Below are 22491 nucleotides of genomic sequence, written 5' to 3'. Positions count from 1 at the left end.
TGGAAGTTACCTACCAATCACAAACAGAACATTTACAATCTCAAATTATAAAACTGCAGTGGATTTCGTGTTTTACGATTACAAAGATCAATTTTATATTATATCAAAATATCTTTTTAAAAATAGGGAAACTTCTTTTTCAAAATTCAGTATTCAAATATCAGCATTTCGAAATTATGGGATTATTTTAAATCATTTTAATCTAAGATTTAATTATTTTGAGAATGCTTTTCTTTGCAATTTAACATATTAAAAGTATATATTAATGAGAAACGAAGCATCATTTTTTCAAATATGATGATATTGAATTTATATACATTTTTATTTACAAATTCACAGTAAGTTTACGAAAATATGATCCTATGATTAAACATAAAGATAATCTGCTATGTTTGTGTAGACTTTTTCGCTTCCTATAATAATAAAATCTCGGTCGATTATAATGTTCTTTTCAGATTTTATTAAATGAAATATGGGGGCGGTAAAAAAAAGTATTGATATCCCAGAAAACGATGGATGATCTGATTGAACCGAAAGTGATTACGATTGTTAATCTTTATTTAATAGAAAACTTTTAAATAACAAAAAGGAATGTATTAATAAGAATATTTCAATAAAAAAAGAATGACGGACGGCGCGATTTTTTGGGGGGCATTTCTCTAAACTGTCGCCAGGCGACGCTTCTGGATCAAACAGCAGGTGCCACAAAAAAAGTTATCTTGTTCCAGTGACAATTTTATTTTAATTCAAAAATGTTTCGGGAAAAGTAGATCCAATGTTGCTTTAATTAAAAAAAATTTTTCATAAAATTATATTTCCTTACACAGACTTTTCATAACTGGGATTTTGATAAGTGATTTTGGAATTTAGTTATCAAAATAATGTAAGGACCCGAGAATCGAACTAACAAAGAAAAGGTGTTCCATATCTTCATGAGACAGACCAAATATTTTAGTCTGTTAGTGAGAGACGCAGAGTTGGAAGACGTCCACGAGAGAAGGTTGGTTTTACCAGTCGGGAAGCGTTCGGCTAATGAATTAAACATATAATAACAAAAAGAAAACAAGTGTGCGCTCTGAAAAATAGAAAAAGTCGCAACTATGGAAATAAATGTTAGGTGTAAATTATAACATTGTCGTTATGAGTTTATTTAGAAGAAAATATGTCTTGACTTTCAGGCGTACATTGAAGAACTATTTGTCGAAGAGTTACGACTATTCCAGAAAGCATGTGTTGCTTTGTCTGATGTTAAACCAAAGATGATTGTTTCTTTCTAAACAAGTGTCCATAACCTGTTATGTATTGCCTTGCCTGTTATGAAAATATATGTATATACATACATGTATATACACCCTCAAAAAACGTTATAAAGGCCATGCACTGTTATAAGTATACACAACGTTGCTGGACATTCACACATATTGACGCGTACATACACTTACAACACTAGACGATCACAGATATCTGTAAATAAATAAATAAATAAATAAATAAATACTTCTTATATGTTAGGAAAAATAATAAGATTGAAATTCTATCCACATGTGTATTTTTTATACATTTTTAATTGTTATTTCACACCAAACAAGGCACAGTCGTACTTGAATGTAGTGGGAGGGGGGCTACTATTTGAAACCAAACTTAGAGTGGCACTATGGAAGGAATAGCTCAGCGAAATGTCTGTTCACATTACACTTGAACTTCTTCATATCAGAACAGCCAAGGAAGCAGGGATATGGAATAGAATTCCAAAGTCTAGCAGCTCAAAGAAAGAAATTATTTGAGTAAAATGTTTTCTGGTATCTATGGATCTCAATAGTGTGGGGTAGAATTTTGCTGCTTGACAAAATGTTGCATCTTTGTGCTTACTTTATAACTATTATAATGAAAGAATTCTCCGAAAAACTCGAAACATTTGCACTTCTGCAACGCAAGTAACCCAAAGCGCAGCAAAATGCCACCCCATACACTGTAGAGCTTCATAGATGTCGGAAAACCTTCTACTCAAAGTTTTTTACCTCGAACTAAATTTTGCTAAATTCCATTCCGGATCCCTATTATCCTGATTACTGCAGAATTTAAAGTTTGGGGTGAAAAAGCAATCAAAAAGATAGCAGGGATGAGATCAGGGTCACACGTTTTCTCGGTGTTTAGATGTGTTTTAATATCAAAAACATGAGAAGGGGTAAATTTTTTATCATCGATTGTAACTACAGTCTGTAAAGGGAAATATAGGAGAGAGTGGTTTATCGAGTCTAAAATGGAGTTGGAAGCGAATCACTGAGCAGGCAGGTTGCTATACAAACAACCTTATAATTGTTCGATAGATGGGGGATTGTTGATTGCCCATTATTTACTTTCATAATTTTTGAAATTGCGACTACTAACTGCTGCAACTCAATATGTTTTCTAGTGATTTCAACCTGCCATCTCTTGGTTGTGACTATTTCATTCTTACAATCATTCCTAGCTTCTGTATACTTTTGTGTCTTTGTACTTGACATACGGCGGATAAAATCTGAAAAATGCATGCAGCTGTTGAGCAATGGCAGCTGCACAAGTAGAAGCAAACCATTAGGAAGAGTGAGGTTTGCTATTAATCTTTTGTGTGAGAACATGTGCTTCAATTACTGATTTGAACCATTCGCCTCATTTGCACACTGTTCCGCAGGAAGAGGAAGGATATTTTGTGTGGTTTCTTTGATGTGATACCTTATGGATTTCCAGTCAGCTTTCTTGAAGTAGCTTGTCATTTTGAACAATAGCTCTTCAACTCAGGGTTGAGAGTTTAGGGTAATATCTACTAATATCACAACGTGATCAACATTTCTGAGTGGGCTATCGGCATTTGTTACATAAGCCTCGGAAATTGTGCTCAGAAATAGGTCTAGAAATGAGGCTTGCTGATCCTTATGATCTGGGAGACTGGTCAAGAACGTGGCAGTCTGTGTCAGGGAATAGGGCATAGAAGAGCTATTTGTGATGCTACCAGCTGTATCTGTATAATTAGAGGAACCAAACCAATTATTATGGTGAACATTAGTCACCAAATGCATGTACTTGGGCCTAGTATCTAGGGAATGAGACGGAATTGAAGGGCGATGTTCATTGTCCTCGTCAGAGAAACAAAGCAAAGCATTGGCTACCTTGGCTGAGTACTTGTGATCATGTCTTTGTGCATAGCAAATAGACAAAGGAGTATGAAAGCCGATCGATACCAGAGTCTTTCTACACCTTAAGCAGTTTAGGTCTGCAAGTCGGTAATTTTTTTCACCAATTCTAGAAAGATTGTTGATCAGGAAACCAAAGAGTTTAAAAAGAAATCCTTAAATTGAAACTAGTTTAAAAGTTATATATAATCAGTCAACACAGTAACGGGAGTAGGTTCTGCGACTCAGGCAATCCACAATTTAATCAGAGATTAACAAACCAATGAAAATACAAAATCACTTTTGTTATGCGAGGGAATTTCCCTACCAAAACGGAAAGCAGATATGGCGCCAGAGTCAAGGTTCACCGGTATATGTGATTACAATGACCTAGTCTATGAAAAGCAAAGTTAACTGAGTAGAAAAATGAATTTGAAAGAAAATGAAACCGATTTATAATCTGCAATATGCAAATTACTTTTAAAATAAACTAACGAAATTCAACAACGCATTTTACTTCCAACTAAACCCAATAAATTTTCTCTCCCACGCTTTATCTTCTCTATTTCATCATAAGGTCAGGGTAATTATTTTTTCCTTAAAATGGCTTCACAGTGTCATAAAAATTATTTCGCACTGAAATGTGACTAACTGGTTCATACATTAAAAAATAATTTTGCCTTCGATAAAAACGAAAAAGAATTTGCTAATTTAAATAAATTGTTTCTTGATTTTTAAAATCCTTCTCGTCCCTTGGTTCTTTTAAATCATTTTCTCTTTCTATTTTTCAATCTTCCCAACAGTTTTCTTTTAAATTTTCACATTTTTTAAATAAACTAACAAATTCAAGCAACAAATTTCAGTTATCTTCTACACCCGCTAATCTTCTCTCCTCACATGCTTTACCTTCTCCATCTAAGTCTGAGCTGTGAGAAAACGCCTTTATAATTCTAGTGTTTAACAGAATTTTACAAAAATGTGAAATTGGCTTTTTTACAATTTTTAATCAAATACTTTTTGCAAAGAAAATTACATAAAAGCAGATTAGTGTTCTTTATTTTACAAAACGTCAACACTCTACAAATATTTTTTTAAAATAAGTCTTAATTTAGCAAAAAATGTGATACTATGAATATGTTTTTGACTATAACTGATGGAAAAGTATATTTTACGAATTAGTTCAAGATTAAGTATTCTAATTGTACTGGCATAATCTTTTCGAATCAATTTTATTTCAGAATAACATTTTACTCATGTAAAGACAATCTAACAACACTGTATTCTTTATACAAATTAAATAAATGAAATTTACAAAATTTCAATACCAATATGAAACTTGGTTTAAAAATAATTACCCACTTCTCAGAGTATATTATATACATGGAAATTTTTTATTAAAAAATATCAGTATTGAGAACAGTTGCATGAAAAAAAACAATAGACAAATAAATTTATAAATATAAAAAGAAAAACTGCAGTCTTTTCTATGCTTTTAAGTTTGTTGGTTTTGTGGGGAAACAATAATATTGATTTTAAAGTCATTAAATAAAAATGTTGAATTGGCATGTGATGCAATATATGCTGTTAATTTCAAATTCAACATTTTAATAGAATGCTTTTTTAGCATCACTATATTGGATTTGTTTAAGAAGAGACCTATATACTTTATTGGCATTTAATTTCTATGCAGTATGAGTTCTAATGCACAGCATAGTGTATTTGTGTAATATGTGAGATGTTTTATAGTATGTGTTTACATGCAACATGTATATCTTTGAAAAAAGGCGCAAATAGTTAAAATATAGACAGCTTCTTTCCCATATGTGTTTGCATATGGCGAAACATAGTTTGTTTTCTTGCAAAAGAAGAACTACATACTTCACAAGAATATGGTTTCTCTCCAGTATGTTTTTTCAGATGTAGTATCAAACTGGTTTTATGTGTAAATGACGAGCCACATACATGACAAAAATATGGTTTCTCTCCAGTATGGATACGCATATGTTGATGCATATTTTGTTTTAATGTAAAAGAAGAGCCACATACTTCACAAGAGTACGGTTTTTCTCCAGTGTGTGTTCGTATATGACGCAACATATCTTGTTTCTGTGCAAAAGAAGAGCCACATATTTCACATAAATGTTTTCTCTTTTCTTTGATAACTTTCTCTCTAGTATGTACATGCATATGTCGCAATACATATGATTTCTGTGAGAAAAAAGAGCCACATATTTCACAAGAATATGGTTTCTCTACAATATGTGTACGCATATGCTGCAACATATTTTGTTTCCTTGTATAAGAAGAACCACACACTTCACAAGAATATGGTTTCTCTCCACTATGTGTTCGCATATGTTGCAACATATTTTCTTTCCTTGTAAAAGAAGAACCACATACATGGCAAGAATATGGTTTCTCTCCAGTATGTGTTCGTACATGTTGCAACATATGTTGCTTCCTTGCAAAAGAAAAACCACATACTTCACAAGAATATGGTTTTTCTCCAGTATGCGTTCGCATATGTTGGAACATATCATGTTTTCTTGCAAAAGAAGAACCACATACTTCACAAGAATATGGTTTTTCTCCAGTATGAGTTTGCCTATGTTGCACCATACTTTCTTTTCTTGAAAAGGAATAACCACATACTTCACAAGAATATGGTTTCTCTCCAGTATGTGTTCGCATGTGTTTCAACATATCATTTTTCTGTGTAAAGTAACGGCAGCAGATTTCACAAGAATAGGGTTTCTCTCCAGTATGTGTTCGCATATGCCTCAGCACATTAGCTTTACTTACAAAAGATGACCCACACACTTCACAAGCAAATGGTTTCTGTCTAATATCAGATTTATTGTTAATTTCCGAAGATGAAACATGTGTCATTTTTGGACTATTTGTTTCTCAATATCATGATACTGAACTTTCGTGCAAGAAATGGAATGAATTATGAAATAATCAGAATTGTTAACTTTTTTTATTGATTTGAAATTTAGTAGATCGATGAAATAGATTTATGGCAGATATTTTTTCTTATGCTTCACTGGAGACCTTGTTTTATTGTAATTTTAAGAACTTATTCTGATTTTACTTAAACATTATATAAACATTTTTCATATTGCTTAAACTGTTATTCATAATATAGTATAGGACTGGTATAATCTAAGCATTTGAAATTGAGTAGAACTGATATCTATGCAGATCAATAAAAACAACAAATGATAAATTCAGAGAATTTGTATACAACTTCACTTGTTATTTTTTACTCTATGTAAATAACAATAAATAGATTCACAAAAGTTAGCTCAATAATATAGCTAATTTTCTACATATTTTAATATTAAATTCTTCAAGCTTATTACCTTTGTAGTCATAAGTTATCATTTTAGATTAATGCTCCTTTTCAAATATTTTGAATACCTGAAACCTTTCATTTATTTAAGAGATCATATATGAATTAATTGTATGCACCTGTAAGTGCATTCAGCATATGCACAAACATAGTGTTCTACTAAATAACACTAAGAAGAAAATAATTTTCTGTTGACAAGAAAATGATATGGTGATGAAAGAAAAAGATTTATATAGTTCTCTCATTTTAGACAATTCACATCAAGAGGGCTTTTCATTTGGTTTCGAAAATTTGATTTTGTACTGTTACAGATTTTAACTAAGACCAGTTGAGTTAAGTGTAGTTTAGTGTTAGGTTTAAGATGGGTTAGCATTGTTTTGATGTTACATTAAGCTAACAATAAAATAAGTCTGTTTTATATTTTTGGTTTAGGATAAGGATTTTGGTGAAAAAGAAAAATGGGACACATTTTATTTTGTCTTCAGTGAGCCTGAATCATCCATGTTTAAATGTTGATATTCATTATCACTTTAATGACTTGTCATAAGTGAACATTGTCATGTGCTGCAGTCTGATTGGATGGAAGATTATAATAACCAAACAAACAAATAAAGCAGACAATCTCAGCATATGTCGAAAACATATATGAAAATGTCACATCTGTAACATTTCTGAACACCTCTGACACTTTCCATTAGTTGCTAGAATGTGGAATCTTGGAATCGATGATTTCCTTTTGTAGAAATGAGTTTCAAGACATCCCAGACATTTTACGATTTGGAAAGTTGTTTTCTCCTGAAAAATCAGTGTACATCACTCATATAGTTTACAAGAATTTCAGTTGTTTCAGACAATTTACATCAAGAGTTTTCAAAATGTCCTTTTAATATTTCAAGTCATCCATTCGAATCCATGAATGATGAATGTTCTGAAAAATTAAAACATTTCAAGAAAAGATTAATTTTATATACCTTTATTACAAATAAAATTATTAAACATTATGGGCCTAAAAGCAAAATTTATATTAAGCACAATTTTATTGAGAAGTCTCCAAATGCAACTTGTTGATCTTTTCTAGGTATGGTCCCAATTAGCAGCCTTTAATATCCATGTGGCGATATGCCTTGTTAGGGGTGAATGTGAGTAAAAAAAGGATCACATGAGTGGTGACGAAAGGATTCAAAACAAACTCACAAGTCATATCACTCTATAATAAAGCTTATTATTTGCTGATTCGCAATAATATGATGTTGGTTTACATTACATTTAACTTCTGCATATTAGTAGTCAGGGAAGCAGGTAGCAGGAAGGAAATTCCAAAGTTTAGCTGTTCAAGGAAAACACTATTAGAGTAGAAAACTTTCTGGCATTTAGGGACCTCAACAGTGAAGGGGTATGATTATGTAAGTAAGCAGGTTTGTCGGGGATATGTACATTGAGGGACACAAATGCAACGAGTTCATCAAAGTTAATTCCATTAAAATATTTGCGAAACGGGTATAAAGATGCAACATTGCATTGATTGAACAGGGGTTGGAGCTTAGTTGACAAAAACCTATTAGATTGAAAACTCTTTTTTTCGATCCTATCACAGAAGGGAGATTGTAGTGGTAGATGCATCAGCCCAGATGTGGCAATAATACTCTATGCATGGGCGAATGGTGGCCTTGTAGAGGGACAGGTGTGAGTAGTTTTCTAGCATGATAGAGAGAACTTAACTTCTTTGCAGCAGCCTTCACAATTTCTAAATGTATTTGCTCCAGTTCATATTGCCTGTGAATGTTTGGCCAAGGAATTTTAAAGGAAGAATTCTCAGGTAGAACGTTATTTGTCCAGCATATCAGTGGTTGGAGATGTGTCTTGCAATTGTTGAAGAAGAGCAGCTTAATCTTACTAGCATTAAATGTTACCATCCATTTACAGCCTCACTACACTATGGTCTGGAGGACAGTTTCTAATAATTCTGCCATTGTCTTAGACTTGTGTACATCCATTCTTCCCTTGTGCATGTTATAGATCTTTGTATCATTAGCAAATATACAGATCACAGACAATATTATCAAGGAGATCATTTAAAGTAGTTGAGTAGTCTTGCTTCAGTTGGAATTATAAATCTGGTATGTTGGAGTATGAAACGAGTGTCATCGTCGAAACTGAAGTCTCTAGCATGAGGCTCGTGTACCTTTCAACATCTCTTCCAAATGTCTCTACCAACCGGTAGTTATCACTTAACCAACAAATCACAATATTGCAGGAGTAAAGACAGATATACTTATATTCATTACATCATGTAAGTAGGCTTACACCAGACAAATAAATACAGAAGACAATCTCAGCAAACAAAATATATGAAAGTATCACAGCTGAAATATTTCTAAACATCTCTTACACTTTTGATTAGTTGCTAGAATTGGGAATCCAGGGAATGGATCATTTCCTATTTTGGAAACGGTCTTCCAAACATTCCCGACATTTTTACAAGGTAGGTGTTTTCTATCTTTGAAAACTCAGGGTACAACACACCTAAAAAGTATTTATCCGCAATGTGAAAGCATTCAACAACATGAACTTTAGAAATATTATTGGGGTGCCTGACTGCATTTCCAGTGTGCTTTTAGTCTGACCCAACAGCTACTATGAAGATCTATCCCATGTTCAACTTCAGTTTAAAGACCAGTGATGGGATGTACTTGAACAAGGCTGTTTATTCTAAGATCAACCTCACAGAAAACAAGCTGAATTATTTAATGAGCTTCAGAACTAACAACTGTGTGCTATTAGTGGATATCCAGAAAGTGTTTCCAATGGTTCATCTCAGACTAGAAGCAGACGAAAACAGTTTCTATTCCTTCCTTAAAGATGGAGATCGTCTTTATTGTTTTCAATATTCAATTTTGATTTTGGGTTCAGCATCAACCCATTGATACTAAAGTCTATTCTTAAATTTCATGCAGCACATTACTTACTAGATGATTATTGCAAGATGATGGAAAACTGATTTTATGTGGACAACCTTGTGACATTGGAAGCAGATCCACAAAATTGCTTAACTGTATGTATAGAATTCAATTTCAATCGTCACTAATGCTCGCAATAGTAACACAATAACCTCATAACTGTAAACGACCCGTTTCCTCCTTTCACTCAAGCTTGCTTTTTATGCAGTTTTTCACCTTGTCTCATTTGCATGTGTGCCCTCTGTTTCCTCGTGATCTCACGATCTCACAAGACCACAGTTTATAAAACACCAGGCGCCATCTTTTTTCTCTTTTCCCACCCAACATTTCCCTGCGGCAAGTCCACCCCTCCTCCATCATGCCACTGCTCGCACGTACATCAACACAATGTACAAATACGCGGACGCTTTCTACTCTGGTGAGTATTACACTCCCCCCTGATCTGATGAGCACACAGAGTGCACTGCAGGGTTGGTCTCCTTGTTTGCTTACTTCTGCGATGGGGCACATTCATAGGTTCTGGTTCTGGCTCTGGTTCAGATTCAGATTCTGGTTCTGGTTACAGGTCTAGTTCTGATTTTGTTTCTGCTGCATCAGATGAACGATAATCATCACTCTCTGTCTGCTGATTTCAGTAGCTCATCACCTGAGGATTCATTGCTCTCCTCTGTAGTTGTATGATGCACCTCAGAAGCTGGGCGAAGATCGCGCACATGGCACGGGGTTCCGTCAACTAGGACCGACTGCTGGTTGATCACCCCAGAGAATCGTCCTCGCTTGAATTTAGTGGTGTACCGGTTTCCAGGTGGTCTCACTCAAACTGGATCCCCTACCTTATATTTGGCATGTCTTTTCTGGTTGACTGGCTGTGCAGCATTAATTCCCTTTAGTCTAACACGATATGTGTATATGGCATTGGCTGGCGCTGTTGTAGGTAATTTCTATTCCTTTGGCGTGACGTTATACCAATACGTGGCCTCCATAATGGTACATTGCTTTCTGGCAGCAATTCTCTTCATGCTACAATGGCTCTTTTCAGCAATACCATTTCCTGGTGGCACATGAGCGCATCGCAGCCATAGTCAGACATCACATTCATCTAACAACTGCTGAACATGTTGGCTGCAAAAAGCAGCATTGTTATCCGTCAAGATCTCTTCCGACGCACCCCGCTCAAAAAAGATGGATGTCAAGATGCGAAAAACACTTACCAAGTCCTGTCTAATCATGTGTCGCCATACCGCAAAATTTGTAGGTCCACAATCGATAGGAGTTAGAAAGGGTTTACCATTGTAATGGGTAATGTCCATCGCCACCTGCTGCCACACTTTCTTGACGTTCAATCGTCCTTTTCACCATGGCTCTGGTGTAGGATCAATAGACTGAAATGCCTAACAGTGCCTGCCATCTGTCTTTGTCACTGCTGGGTCCACACGCCTCACAAAATACATTGTTGTCTTGACACCTGGATGTCCGTTCTGTGCATGAATCTTCTGTATTTGACATGGGTTAATCGGACCAATTGTAACTGCACAAGATCGAGCAGTGTGCTCCACACCCATCTTCATGGCTCCATACCATCTGTGAGGTACACGGGTTAGTTGGTTGGCATGATTACAATGTGATGTTAATGGCGTTACCCCCACTGATAGTCCATACTCAGAGACCAGACTCTTCAGCATGTCTAGCCTTCACCGGATCAACATCTTGCTGGCTGCCTTTATGCAGATTCTTGTCCATCCTGAAAGCATGTCAGATACGCAGTGGTAGATGCAGAGAGAATCCGTGTACAGGTGCAGTTTCTTTGATTGCCATTGCAGTGCAAGATTTATTCCCTTTACAACAGCGTCCAGCTCTACTAAGTTGATGTGCTGAGCATCACTCACAGGTCACAGCCAACATGCGTTTTCAAACACATTACCTCCTTACTCTAATATGACTCCCAATACCAATGAACTAGCATCAACCCACACATTTACGTGGTCTGCATCAACACACCATTTTCCATGGGCAGGGTCCTCCTTGTTGACTCTTTCCAGGGTCTCAGTTACCATCAGAGTTAGAAGAGCATCATCAAGCACATTGTCCCAACCTGTGGTTACCAAATTTGCTCTGCGTTTGATGACACCCACAGCTACACGGAGCCAACCACAGGCTGGTAAGTGTCCAACAAGTTTCCCACACCAGGAAAAAATGGTCCACTTCGTAACAACATCAGGGATGCCTGGAATCCCACTGCAATGCCTCCATCGTAGGGTACCATCTTCCTCAAAGACATCTAATCCCAATACGCGCACTCCATCCCTCAGATGTTCAGGATTCTTGCACTGCAGACCAAACTGAGCCACTTTTCCCTGACACATAATGCAGATTTTATGTCCTCATTGATGTATACATCGTCAATGTAGGCTGATGTTGTGTCCTCAATGGTCTTTTCTTGAGCTAACACTGCATTCGCAATGGTCTTCATGATCTGTGGTGCCACATTCAGACCAAAGCCGAGTCATGTTAGGCAGTACCTCTGACCCCAAAATCACACTGTCTGGAACGGCCACAGCATCTCATCTACTTGCACCTACTGGCGCCATTCCCTCAGTTTGCTGGAACATACGTCAGCATCGGCAGTGTAAGGCTCAATGTACTGGTTGAGCTCATGATAATCCAGCACTGGTCTTACTTTTGACTTGTTATGCTGGATAACCGCCATTAAGGGTATCAGACCCTTGAGCAGACCAAGCTTCTCGGGGTAGGGGATCAGCCATCGATCTCAGATCCACACCTCAAGCTCTTTCTCATACTCATCCCGAGCCTCATCAGGTATAGGGTATTCTGCGACGCTATTCTTTAATTCGGTTGGTGCCCTTCCCTTGGACCACTTCCATGACACAGTCCAGGCCTGCTGGCTATAGTTATAGCCCACCTTAAAGTCAGGGCGATCGATGTGGTTTTCAGCACACACCGGGTTTTTTAAAAAGCACATGCTCCCATCTCTTTCAATGATCACTCCCCGAGTGCCTTGATAGCATCATAGCCCAGCAGTATGTCAAACCCCAGCAAATCCCCTCGCATCACCAACACATTAATTTCCGTGACCACACCAGAGTCCATGTGAACCTTCACAGTTCCAGCTCCACAGCATGCTTGTGTCTCGCCACCTATTGTGGTGACTTTAATGTTCCTTTTAGTCCAAGTCCAACACAATCTGGCACTCATGATGGTATGTGAGCAGCCGGAGTCGAGAAGAGCTGGGCAGGGCACTCGGTTCACGTACACAGTGATCGTAGGTTGCGCGTCACTTAGATCTTGTATGGAGAGCAGGGCGGAACTGACATCCTGCCCCCTGACGCGTTTCCCACATAGTTTTGGGCTAGGTGCCCTATGCCACCACATTGAAAACAGTGCAGTCACCCCTGCCCTTTGTCAGTGCAGCTTCTCGCAAAATGACCTCGCCGACCACAACGATAATATCTTTCATTAGTTTTTGGGCTTTCAGACTGGAAATCTCCTCAGCCTCATTCTGGGTTGCCTTTGTCGCCATCACAACTGGTTCCCCCAGGTCCTTCTCATCTCTGATGATAGCCCGGGCGTGTTCCATCAAGTGCTCCATAGGCGTTGTGGACACACTGGTAAAGGCTCTCAACAATTGCTTAACACGGGTGGGAAGGTTGGCCACAAATGCATATGCCAATGTCCTCTCCAACACTCCATTGCCAAACAGCACAGCAAGTTTCTTCAATTCCGCAAAGAACACATCCACAGTTTCTCCCAGCATAAGCTTTCTGGAGGCGAATCTTTCATAAGCCATGCAAGGATCCATTGCAAATGCCTTGTACAGTGCATTTTTTATAGCGGTCACATCAGCCTTCTCAGTGGCACTAAGTTGCTGATATACACTCAGAGCGCCCCCAGCCAATCTCAGGGGAATCACAGTGTGCACTCTCTTTACCTCACAGAGATTATAGGTCAACTCGACCCTCTCAACCCAGTCAATGACAGATATGGGCCCATTAAACTCTGGAATCAATTTCAGTTCAAACTTTGAGTCAGTCATTTTTCACAGCAATAGCCGAAATAGCTTGTATAGAATTCAACTTCAATCGTCACCAATGCTCGCAATGGTAACACAATAACCTCATAACTGTAAACGACCCCTGTTTCCTCCTTTCACTCAAGCTTGCTTTTTATGCAGTTTTCACCTTGTCTCATTTGCATGTGTGCCCTCTGTTTTCTCGTGATCTCACGAGACCACCAGTTTATAAAACACCAGGCACCATCTTTTTTTCTCTTTTCCCACCCAACACTTCCTTGCGGCAAGTTCACCCCTCCTTCGTCACGCCACCGCTCGTACGCACATCCACACAATGCACAAATATGCAGATGCTTTCTACTCTGGTGAGTATTACACTGTACTCACTGACAAAAAACATTTGCTGGAGGGACAATTTGTTTGTTATCCAGTCCTGCAACACAAATGTTGACACCCTCTGATGTAGGATGAAAACGAATGTTGTGATAAGCCTACATGTAAATAGATAGTAGGGAAATATATGTAGCCCCTCTCAATTGTGATCCCGATGCTTCAATAAAGAAAAGGGTCCTTTTCACAGTTGCAAAGATCTTTGAACGATTGTCTCTCAGAGGACTATGTGAAATAAACATTTTGAATGGGATGATCCTCTCCCTCTTGAAATTTTGAGTGGCTGAAGAAAACTTACTAAAGACCTATCAGTTTAAAGTGATTTTCATTTTTATAGACAGACCTTTGTTGGTGGATAACCCAGAGACATTCCCTCTTTTGTGACGCTTCTATCTATAGTGACAATGCCAAAATCTTTATTGAAAGTAGCAGACTCTTGTCCCTCTCTGCTACAGAAACATCAAAGCTAATTTGGCTCATGTTGCATGAAACTAAATATGATCTCCTTGTTTCCAATTGGAACATTGTATTAAAACAATAAAAACCTGCCTCTGTAAGATTCTTGGCAGGGTTAAATTGGGCAGTTTTATTTTCTTGATATTAATCTATGATATTCAGAAATCAATGAGCAATCAACTTCTAATGTACCAGATGTCTGCAGATAATCAGGATATTGCTGTCATTCCCAATATGTTTTTGAAGCATAGCAATGTGTCTGCAGAGACACCACTAACATGGCAGAAACAGTACTGCTCCCAGAGTGTACTCCAAAATAAACATAGAGGTAAACCAAACCTACTATCTACATAAAACTGCATTCAGCAATGGAGTGTCTGTAAGAGACAAAGAAGGATACTCAGTTCCATGCACACTTTGAATGGGACATTATGTTTGTTTATTTCTTTTTCTAAGCTACATATTTAATAACATTTTATTCTCCTGATTTGTTTATGCTGTTGTATTTATGCTGATAAAGAAGGGGAGGGGTAAGAGTGATACTCATGTATCGTGAGCTTAGTCTTCGGTGGATACTACAACCAACATGAGTGATATACAAATAGAATTTATGATCAAGAATTGGAGGAAGGGGGATAGGAGATGATTACAAACCCATGTATTCAGGTTCTGTCACTCTTTTTTTTTGGAAACCAGCAAAAAATTCAATAAGTGTTTTTATAAGACTATGTTGGGCAGATTACCCTTCACCCTCACTTTTTGATAACTCATTTATATATCAAAAACAAAGGAAATCATAAAGGTTCTGATGTCTCGTTGTTGGAAAAAAGAACATATAAAAGCAAGCAATCCAGCACATTAAATGATACTAATCAGCATGAGGTTATAATGAAGCGCAAGTAGATAGAGAAAGCCTAATTATCTCCCGCTAATGAAAATGTTTTACTTTTATGAATGTATAATATGTCCTTTTTTTTTTTTTTTTCAAATAAATATATTTATTTTGAAATTTTAGATGTAGACACATTCCGGTAATGTCGCTAAATAGAGTTTATGGGTGATATGAGAAAAATAAGGAATTCAAAATATTTCTTATTTGAAACATTATTACATGAGGAGTCATTAAAAATTTAATTTATTTCCCCCCTATAAACTAGAGAAATCCACGATTAAAAAGTGTAAACATTTTAATCATTTAAAAATAAACATGGCTGACACTTGCCATTTCATAAACACAAATCAGCCTTGACTTTGTGCTCAAAAACCAAGATCGCATATAACAGAACAAAATCCAAGAAAAAAAACATGACAATTTAAACAACTTTTAAAAATTGTTTAAATTATTTGTCATAAAAATTGTTTAAAAGTTGTTTAAATTATTTTTTATGGTATTTTTTCTCACATTTATTCTACATGAGTAAAAATGAAAGTTGTTTAAATTGTCATATTTTGACTAGTCAGCTTTGCCTCGGTTCATTATGAAAAAGCTGTTTAAAAGTTGTTTAAATTATTTGTTATCCTAAATTATAAAAAAAATTAAAATAAAATTGTTTAAAAGTTGTTTCAATTATTTGTTGTTTTTTTCTTCTTGCATTCTGTTTTGTTACACTCAATCTTGGTTTTTGATTGCAAGGTGAATTGCTTACCAAATTGCAAGTGTCAATTCAATGTTGATTCTTAAACGATTAAAATGTGTATACATTATAATTGTGCATTTCTCTAGTTTATAAAATTAATTACATTTTTACTCAAAATGACTCCTTATGTAATAATGTTTAAGATAAACATTTTTAATGCCTTATTTTTCTCAGATTACCAGCAACCCCTATTTAGTGGCATTACCAACATTCCCAAACATATGAATTATTGTATCATTTATGATTGTATTTGTGATGCATTCATTTACTTTCATCGAGTTAAGCCATCTGAACAGAATCACCCAATTAAACAGGATTGTCAATTAAGCACATGCCAAAAACTTTATTAAGGAAATTATACCTGTTTGAGAAATGGTCAATTTTTACTTTAACTGCAGCTCAAATTCACATTCAAATTGACAACAGTTAAAGGTTTTTGGTTATGCTGAAATCGAATATCATATTCGATTTTAGTCAAACAAGTAGTTTTCTAGATATTAAGACATTTTCTCCAATATATTACTTAATGAATTTCAGTGGCTGTCTACATTCTTAACATGAGAAGGAAGGTTGTAACACATGTGCACATCAATACATGTTCAGTTGGGGAAAAAACATGGCCGCCAGTGAAAACATAAGGAATTACATTGGATAATAAATGTAAATATTGTGCTGCATTTAAAGTAATAAAAATACCCAAGAAACTTTGTGAACACACTCCTATCTTTTTATGACATAAATTGAGCATATTAAATTTTTTGGGATAAAACAAATGTAAATAAAAAATTATTTGATGAAAAATAGTTACGAATATTCTTATTTATATTTAATGACTATATCTTTAAAATGTGCGAAAATAAACAATTATTTGAAAAAATTATCTAAAAGGTATTTATGCGAAAAATATTATATTCATAAATTAAATAAACAGATATAAATTATTCAAAATTCCAACCTATTATTCAAAGGAAGGTAACTCTATTTTACTAAGAATTGTAAGAAAAATGCCTTTTTTCAACTACTTTTCATCGAACAAAGTTTTATAACATTAATAACACAAAAATGTAAAATGTGAGGATATTATATTTTTTCTTAAAACATTTGCATAATTGTAAGAAAAAATGATTTTTATTTTCAATTACTTTAGTAAAATTGAATTACCTTTCTTAGAAAAATAGGTTAAGATACCAGTCTCTGATATGTTAAAGTCAATACTAAAACGAAACAATCAATTGGAACTGTTATGAACTGGAACAAGAATTAGGCTATCACTGTCTATTTGCGTCTTATCCTAAGCTCCAACTGATTAGAATCATTTAATATGCTGGATTGTTTAATAACAATTAATGTATTATTTTACAACATAACCTAGCATGGTGAACCCCCTTAAAAGAAATCAAAATCTACTTTTTTAGAAAATAAAAATTGAATGTCTGCACGCGAAAACAAACGGCGACCAGTGAAAAAAATATGGACTACAATTAATAATGAGTTTTAATATCATTGCCCTTAGATTAATAAATAAAAATTATTTTATATAAGAGAGGTGGCTAGTGTTCTTGTCGAGTGGTTCCAATGGAAACTGAGCACTCTTTACAAATATTGAAATTTCTTCTAATTTTTTATAATATGGTAGATTAGTTTTAAATCGATAATAATTTTTTAAAGATTTTCAGATATGCTGACAATGAATATCACACTTAAATTTTGGGCTGATAAGTCCTTTACCAGATATTTAACATTTGTTATCCAATGTAAAAGCTAATGTAATCCTGGCAGCTATTTTTTCACAACTGAGTAGTTAGTAATGCGCTTGTGTGCAACTGAAGCAGATGACAAAACAAACATTTTGTTCCCCCCCCCTTCCAAAAAATGGGATGTTTATTCTGAAAGTGGTTCTTAACATGGGGAGGTTGGGGGTGTTTATTTTGAAAGCTGTTCTTAGCATGAGGAGGTTGAGGTGTTTATTTTGAAAGCCATTCTTAACGTGGGAAGGGTGGGAGTGTTTATTCTGAAAGCTGATCTTAACATGAAATTACTTGAGAAAGTGAAAACAGTCGAAATTGTTTTGTTCTACACACATGCACATTACTCGGTTGTGAAAAAAATGGCTGCCAGGAATTACATTAGTTTTTACATTGGATAACAAATATTTTCAAATCTGGTAAACTTATCAACCAAAAATTTAATTGTGATATCGTTGCCAGCATACTCGAAAACCTCTAAAATTGACATTTTAAAAGTGAATGGTGAGTTGGAGTTAATGAAAAAACAATGCGAAATCGATAATAATCCATTGAAATAAGACGAAAAGGTAAAAAACATTGGTACGTTTAGAAGGATCCCACCATTTTCCCAGCCATCTTGGCAATGGATTTGATATACGTTCCATTTCAGATCGGGAGTAAAGGTCAAGCCCAGAAGCTTGTCAAAATATGAAGCCTCCCCAAGATAAGAGCCGTTCACTTCAATTGGACATCAGAGCATTGATGATGTAAAAATAGGAGTTTGGTTGTTCGCATGTGCAAATGGAAAGAAAAAAAAAAAGAAAACTTTCTGAATAACGAAAGAAATGAAGAAAATGGGATTAATGTGGCCTGGTTTTCCCATTGAAGACTTACCTGCAAAGTGTGTTTATTCTGAAAGCCTTTCTTAACATGGGGAGGCTGGTGGTGTTTATTCTGAAAGCTTTTCTTACCATGGGAAGGTTGGGGGTAATAAAAAGCAACTCTTTGCAGGTAAGTCTTCTTTTTTTTAAAAATAAATAAATTAAGAGCAATCTGGTTGAATTCTTCTTTTTTGAGGAAGACTTTCTTCGATTAAAGGTATTCAGTGTCGTCTGCTGCAAAACTCAAACAGTATTTGCAATACTCCATGAACAACTTCCTTTCATTAAACGAACATGGCTGACAATTCAAAAATTTGAATTAAATAAAATGAACACCTTGTTTAAACAAAAAATAGCTTAATTAGCCACCAAAATGCTAATAATTATGCTGTTCGCAAAATCGCAACAAATAAAGTTTTGTAAACACGATTATACGGAAGTACAAAATTACAGCCAATCAAAACGCTGTTTCAAAATGATGTCATGATATTAAAAAGAAGGTAGTGGTGCTAGTTTTCTTCCCCCCCCCCAGACGTATCTATACATTCCTATCCTGAACATTTGTATCATTTTTATCATTTTTTAATATAATTATTTTTTTATATTCCTGTTTTTAAATTAATTTTTTTTAAATTATTGTTCGAGATTATATAAAAATTATGTTACGCCGAAAGTTTCACATTCATGCGAGCAAGGAAATTATTAAAATCTTGCATATAAAAATTATGCGAAATCTCTAATTTAAAAAAAAAAAGTAGAAATATTTTTGCTATTATAATTTTTTTGTGTGAAAATATTAAATAAACAATGCTTAATTCAATGGTATTATCGGCAGTCCAAGAAATCAGTTTTTCTTCGAGTTATATTGAATTCATTAATATGGACTTTAGTGGTTTTTTTCGTAATGTTCCTGTAAAAACTAAATAATTAAAAAAAAATTTAATTGTTATAATTTACGATGCATTATTTTCATAAAAAAGCAAAAATAAATTCATTCTTTTTTTTTACTACAGACAACCATAACTTTAGTAACGGTATTTTTTGTTTAAAAAATAATAATACATTTCCACTAGGAATTAAATAAAAAATAATGGGTTCATTATATTCCGTGATTATTATTTTATAAATACTGAAAATTTAATTAGAATTGGTTAATTTCCTGATTTTTGTGAATTTTTAAGTATACATTTTGAGCATCGGCATTCATTTTGCAAGTACCTAAGGAACCCAGAAAGGAATTCCTAAGTCTAACAGTCCTAAGGAAGAAACTACTAGAGTAGAAGGCTTTCTTACATTTAGGGATTTCTATTGTGTAAGGGTGGGATTTTGCTGCTTGTCGGGAGTATTTACGTCAAGAAGGGACAAGGGCTTATAGTTTATCGGAGCACCTACCATTAAAATACTTGTAAAACAGACAGAGGCATGCAACATTTCATTGTTGGGACAAAAGTTGAAGCCTAGTTGATAGTGCTGGTCCTATTAGGTTGGCGACTCTCTTTTGGACCCTGTCTAAGAGGGAGAGACTAGTAGTAGATGCACTAGGTGTATCAGAATTGGCCATTAAAAATGCTGCATATGAACTTGAATAAATCAACTTACTATCTTTCAAAGCTTATAACTACTTGAAAAATGTCATTCAAACCCTAATTTCTTTTGTAATTAAAGGAGCAAAGACCAAATTTTAAAAAAATAACAAGTTTAATAGCAAAAATATTTGTTTTTCAATCAGTTTTCTTTAAAAAAGATTTAAAGAAAATCAACGAAATTTTACTTAGTTTGATTATAAAAAATATACATAAATTCCTAAAAATCACTTACCTATAAAAAATTCTATTCAATGTGTACTTCCATTGTTCATTGTTAAGAATTTATCCATATTTATACTTATATTCCATGTCCTTTTTAAATAAAATACTTTTTTAAACAAGGATTAAAAAAAAAATGCGAACTCAAATTTATTGACTGTTCAAATAAAGGCAGAGAAATCTGATTTTTTTTTGTGACTATCTTACGGTGACTTATAAACGTCATATTTAATATCTCTTTTTATTGCGTGCTGTTAACCAAAATTAGTATTTTGGGGCCTCCATAGGTGAAAAAAGGCGCACATTCACTTATAAGTTTTTGCCGTTTAACAAAAATCCAGTCGACCGATTTTTTTTTTAATTCTCTTAATGAAATACACGAGTTTTTTATTATTATGTCTTATTTCTACTTTATCTAGTGACTTTTTTTTTTAAATATCTAAAAAAAAAAAAGAAAACATTGAATGAAATAGAAAAAATTGCCATCAGCGTCCGGTATTTACTTGACGATGTAAGCATAACATGAGGTTTCATAAAAAAAAAAAATTTACACTTTGGACTTTACAGGTAAATTTAAAAAAAAACACTTCATTTTTTTTTTTTTTAAATTAGAAAATTTTATTTATTGATCTTTTATCTTCAATTTGTGATATATAAAACTTTGGTACGTAAATTAATTATTTAAATTTTAATAGACATTTAAAAATATTATATTCGGTTTATTGGGAAGAACATAAAATTTCACATTGACCCTGAAAATATCGTAAAAGTTTAACCAATAGAAAAATTTTGATAGATTTTTAAAGTTTAAAAATTGAAAAAAATTTCACTCGTAAAATTCAATTGATTACATTACGTAAAAAGAAAATGTCTGATTGAACGCGCACCACCGACACTTTGTAAACACTGTTTTTTTTTTGTTTTTTTTTAATAAAAAATAATATTTCTATTATTTTTTAAACAACTTTAATGGTTTATTTTGGAAGTATATTCCATACAGAAAATAAAAAATCCACTTTAAAAAGAGAAATTACGAGTTTTTTATATTTTATTCGCAGTTTTTTGTTAGGGGTCCCAAAAATTCTGATACACCTATAGATGCACCACTAACTGCACCAGGCTAAATGTAGCAATCATGGCCTTGCATATGTTGTGTTGTACAGGATACTCTCAGGCGTAACGAGAGAGAGCGAATTTTGATTTCTTTATAAGGGTAAATTATGCTGATTTGGTCGTAAAATAATATCACAATTCAATCTAAGTAATACTTACCTTTTGGCTGACAAACTGTTTTAAAAAAAAAAAAAAAACGATAATAAGTTGTTTACGAGTTTAACGGGCGGAAGTCTAAATTTAAGATGGCGAAAGGAAACAGGTTCGGAGAAAATTAAAGGCCAACTAAATTAAAGGAACAATTACGAAACGGTCGATCAATTCAGCGCATAAAATTGTTATCTTATTTGTCGAAATATTTTAGATTAAATTCAAGAATTGTCCCCCGATGTTTCCAAAGGTTTTGTCCGGAGCTGCCATCTGTAAAAATCGATTTTTTTTTTTTTTTTTTACACATTGTATTTTTTAAAATAAGTAAACGAACAAAAAAAAAAAATTGGATTATCAATTTTTTTTTTCTGTTTTTGCTTATTTAAATTAATAGAAAAATAGAATTTGAAAAAAAAAAATAATGAAAAAATAAAACTTGTTCCATTTTGCAGATGATAGCTCCGGAGAAAACTTTTGTAAACATCGGGGGCAAATCTTACATTGAATTTAACCATATTTTAATAGTTTAATGGGAATAAAACAAAAATATTACAGGCATATTTCTCGAGACATTTCATTGTTGCATAACTTCCCCTGTTTTTTTTGTTTTGTTTTTTTTTGTTTTGTTTTGTTTTGTTTTTTTTTTTTGTTATTTTTTATGTTTATTTTTTTGTCGTGATAGATGATTTGGCATCCCCGAGGAAACCTCTTCAAAGTTGCCGGTCCCAATTTTAAATGCGATATTCGTTTTTAGCACCCCCCCCCCCCCGAAAACCTTAGCAAAATAATTTTTTTAAGTAGGTTTTGCGTTTGTCTACCAGGCCACGATTACTCATTTTACGTA

General features: G+C 34.2%; 1 long non-coding RNA gene across 1 annotated transcript; it reads right to left on the bottom strand.

Annotated features, from left to right (window-relative positions):
• Positions 1-4519: 4519 nt before the first annotated feature.
• On the bottom strand, positions 4520-21897 carry LOC145278118 (uncharacterized). Its single transcript, XR_013868345.1, has 2 exons — positions 21657-21897; positions 4520-7432 (listed from the first exon to the last, which is right to left on the bottom strand). It is a non-coding gene; the product is annotated as an uncharacterized LOC145278118 (long non-coding RNA).
• Between the last annotated feature and the right edge of the window lie 594 nt (positions 21898-22491).

Source organism: Euprymna scolopes, chromosome 6 (genome assembly GCF_053919585.1).
Source record: "Euprymna scolopes isolate OS-2025 chromosome 6, ASM5391958v1, whole genome shotgun sequence".
In the NCBI taxonomy this organism is placed as follows: domain Eukaryota; kingdom Metazoa; phylum Mollusca; class Cephalopoda; order Sepiida; family Sepiolidae; genus Euprymna; species Euprymna scolopes.
The sequence above is the reverse complement of the archived record's forward strand: the minus strand, read 5'-3'. Positions and strand labels throughout refer to the sequence as shown.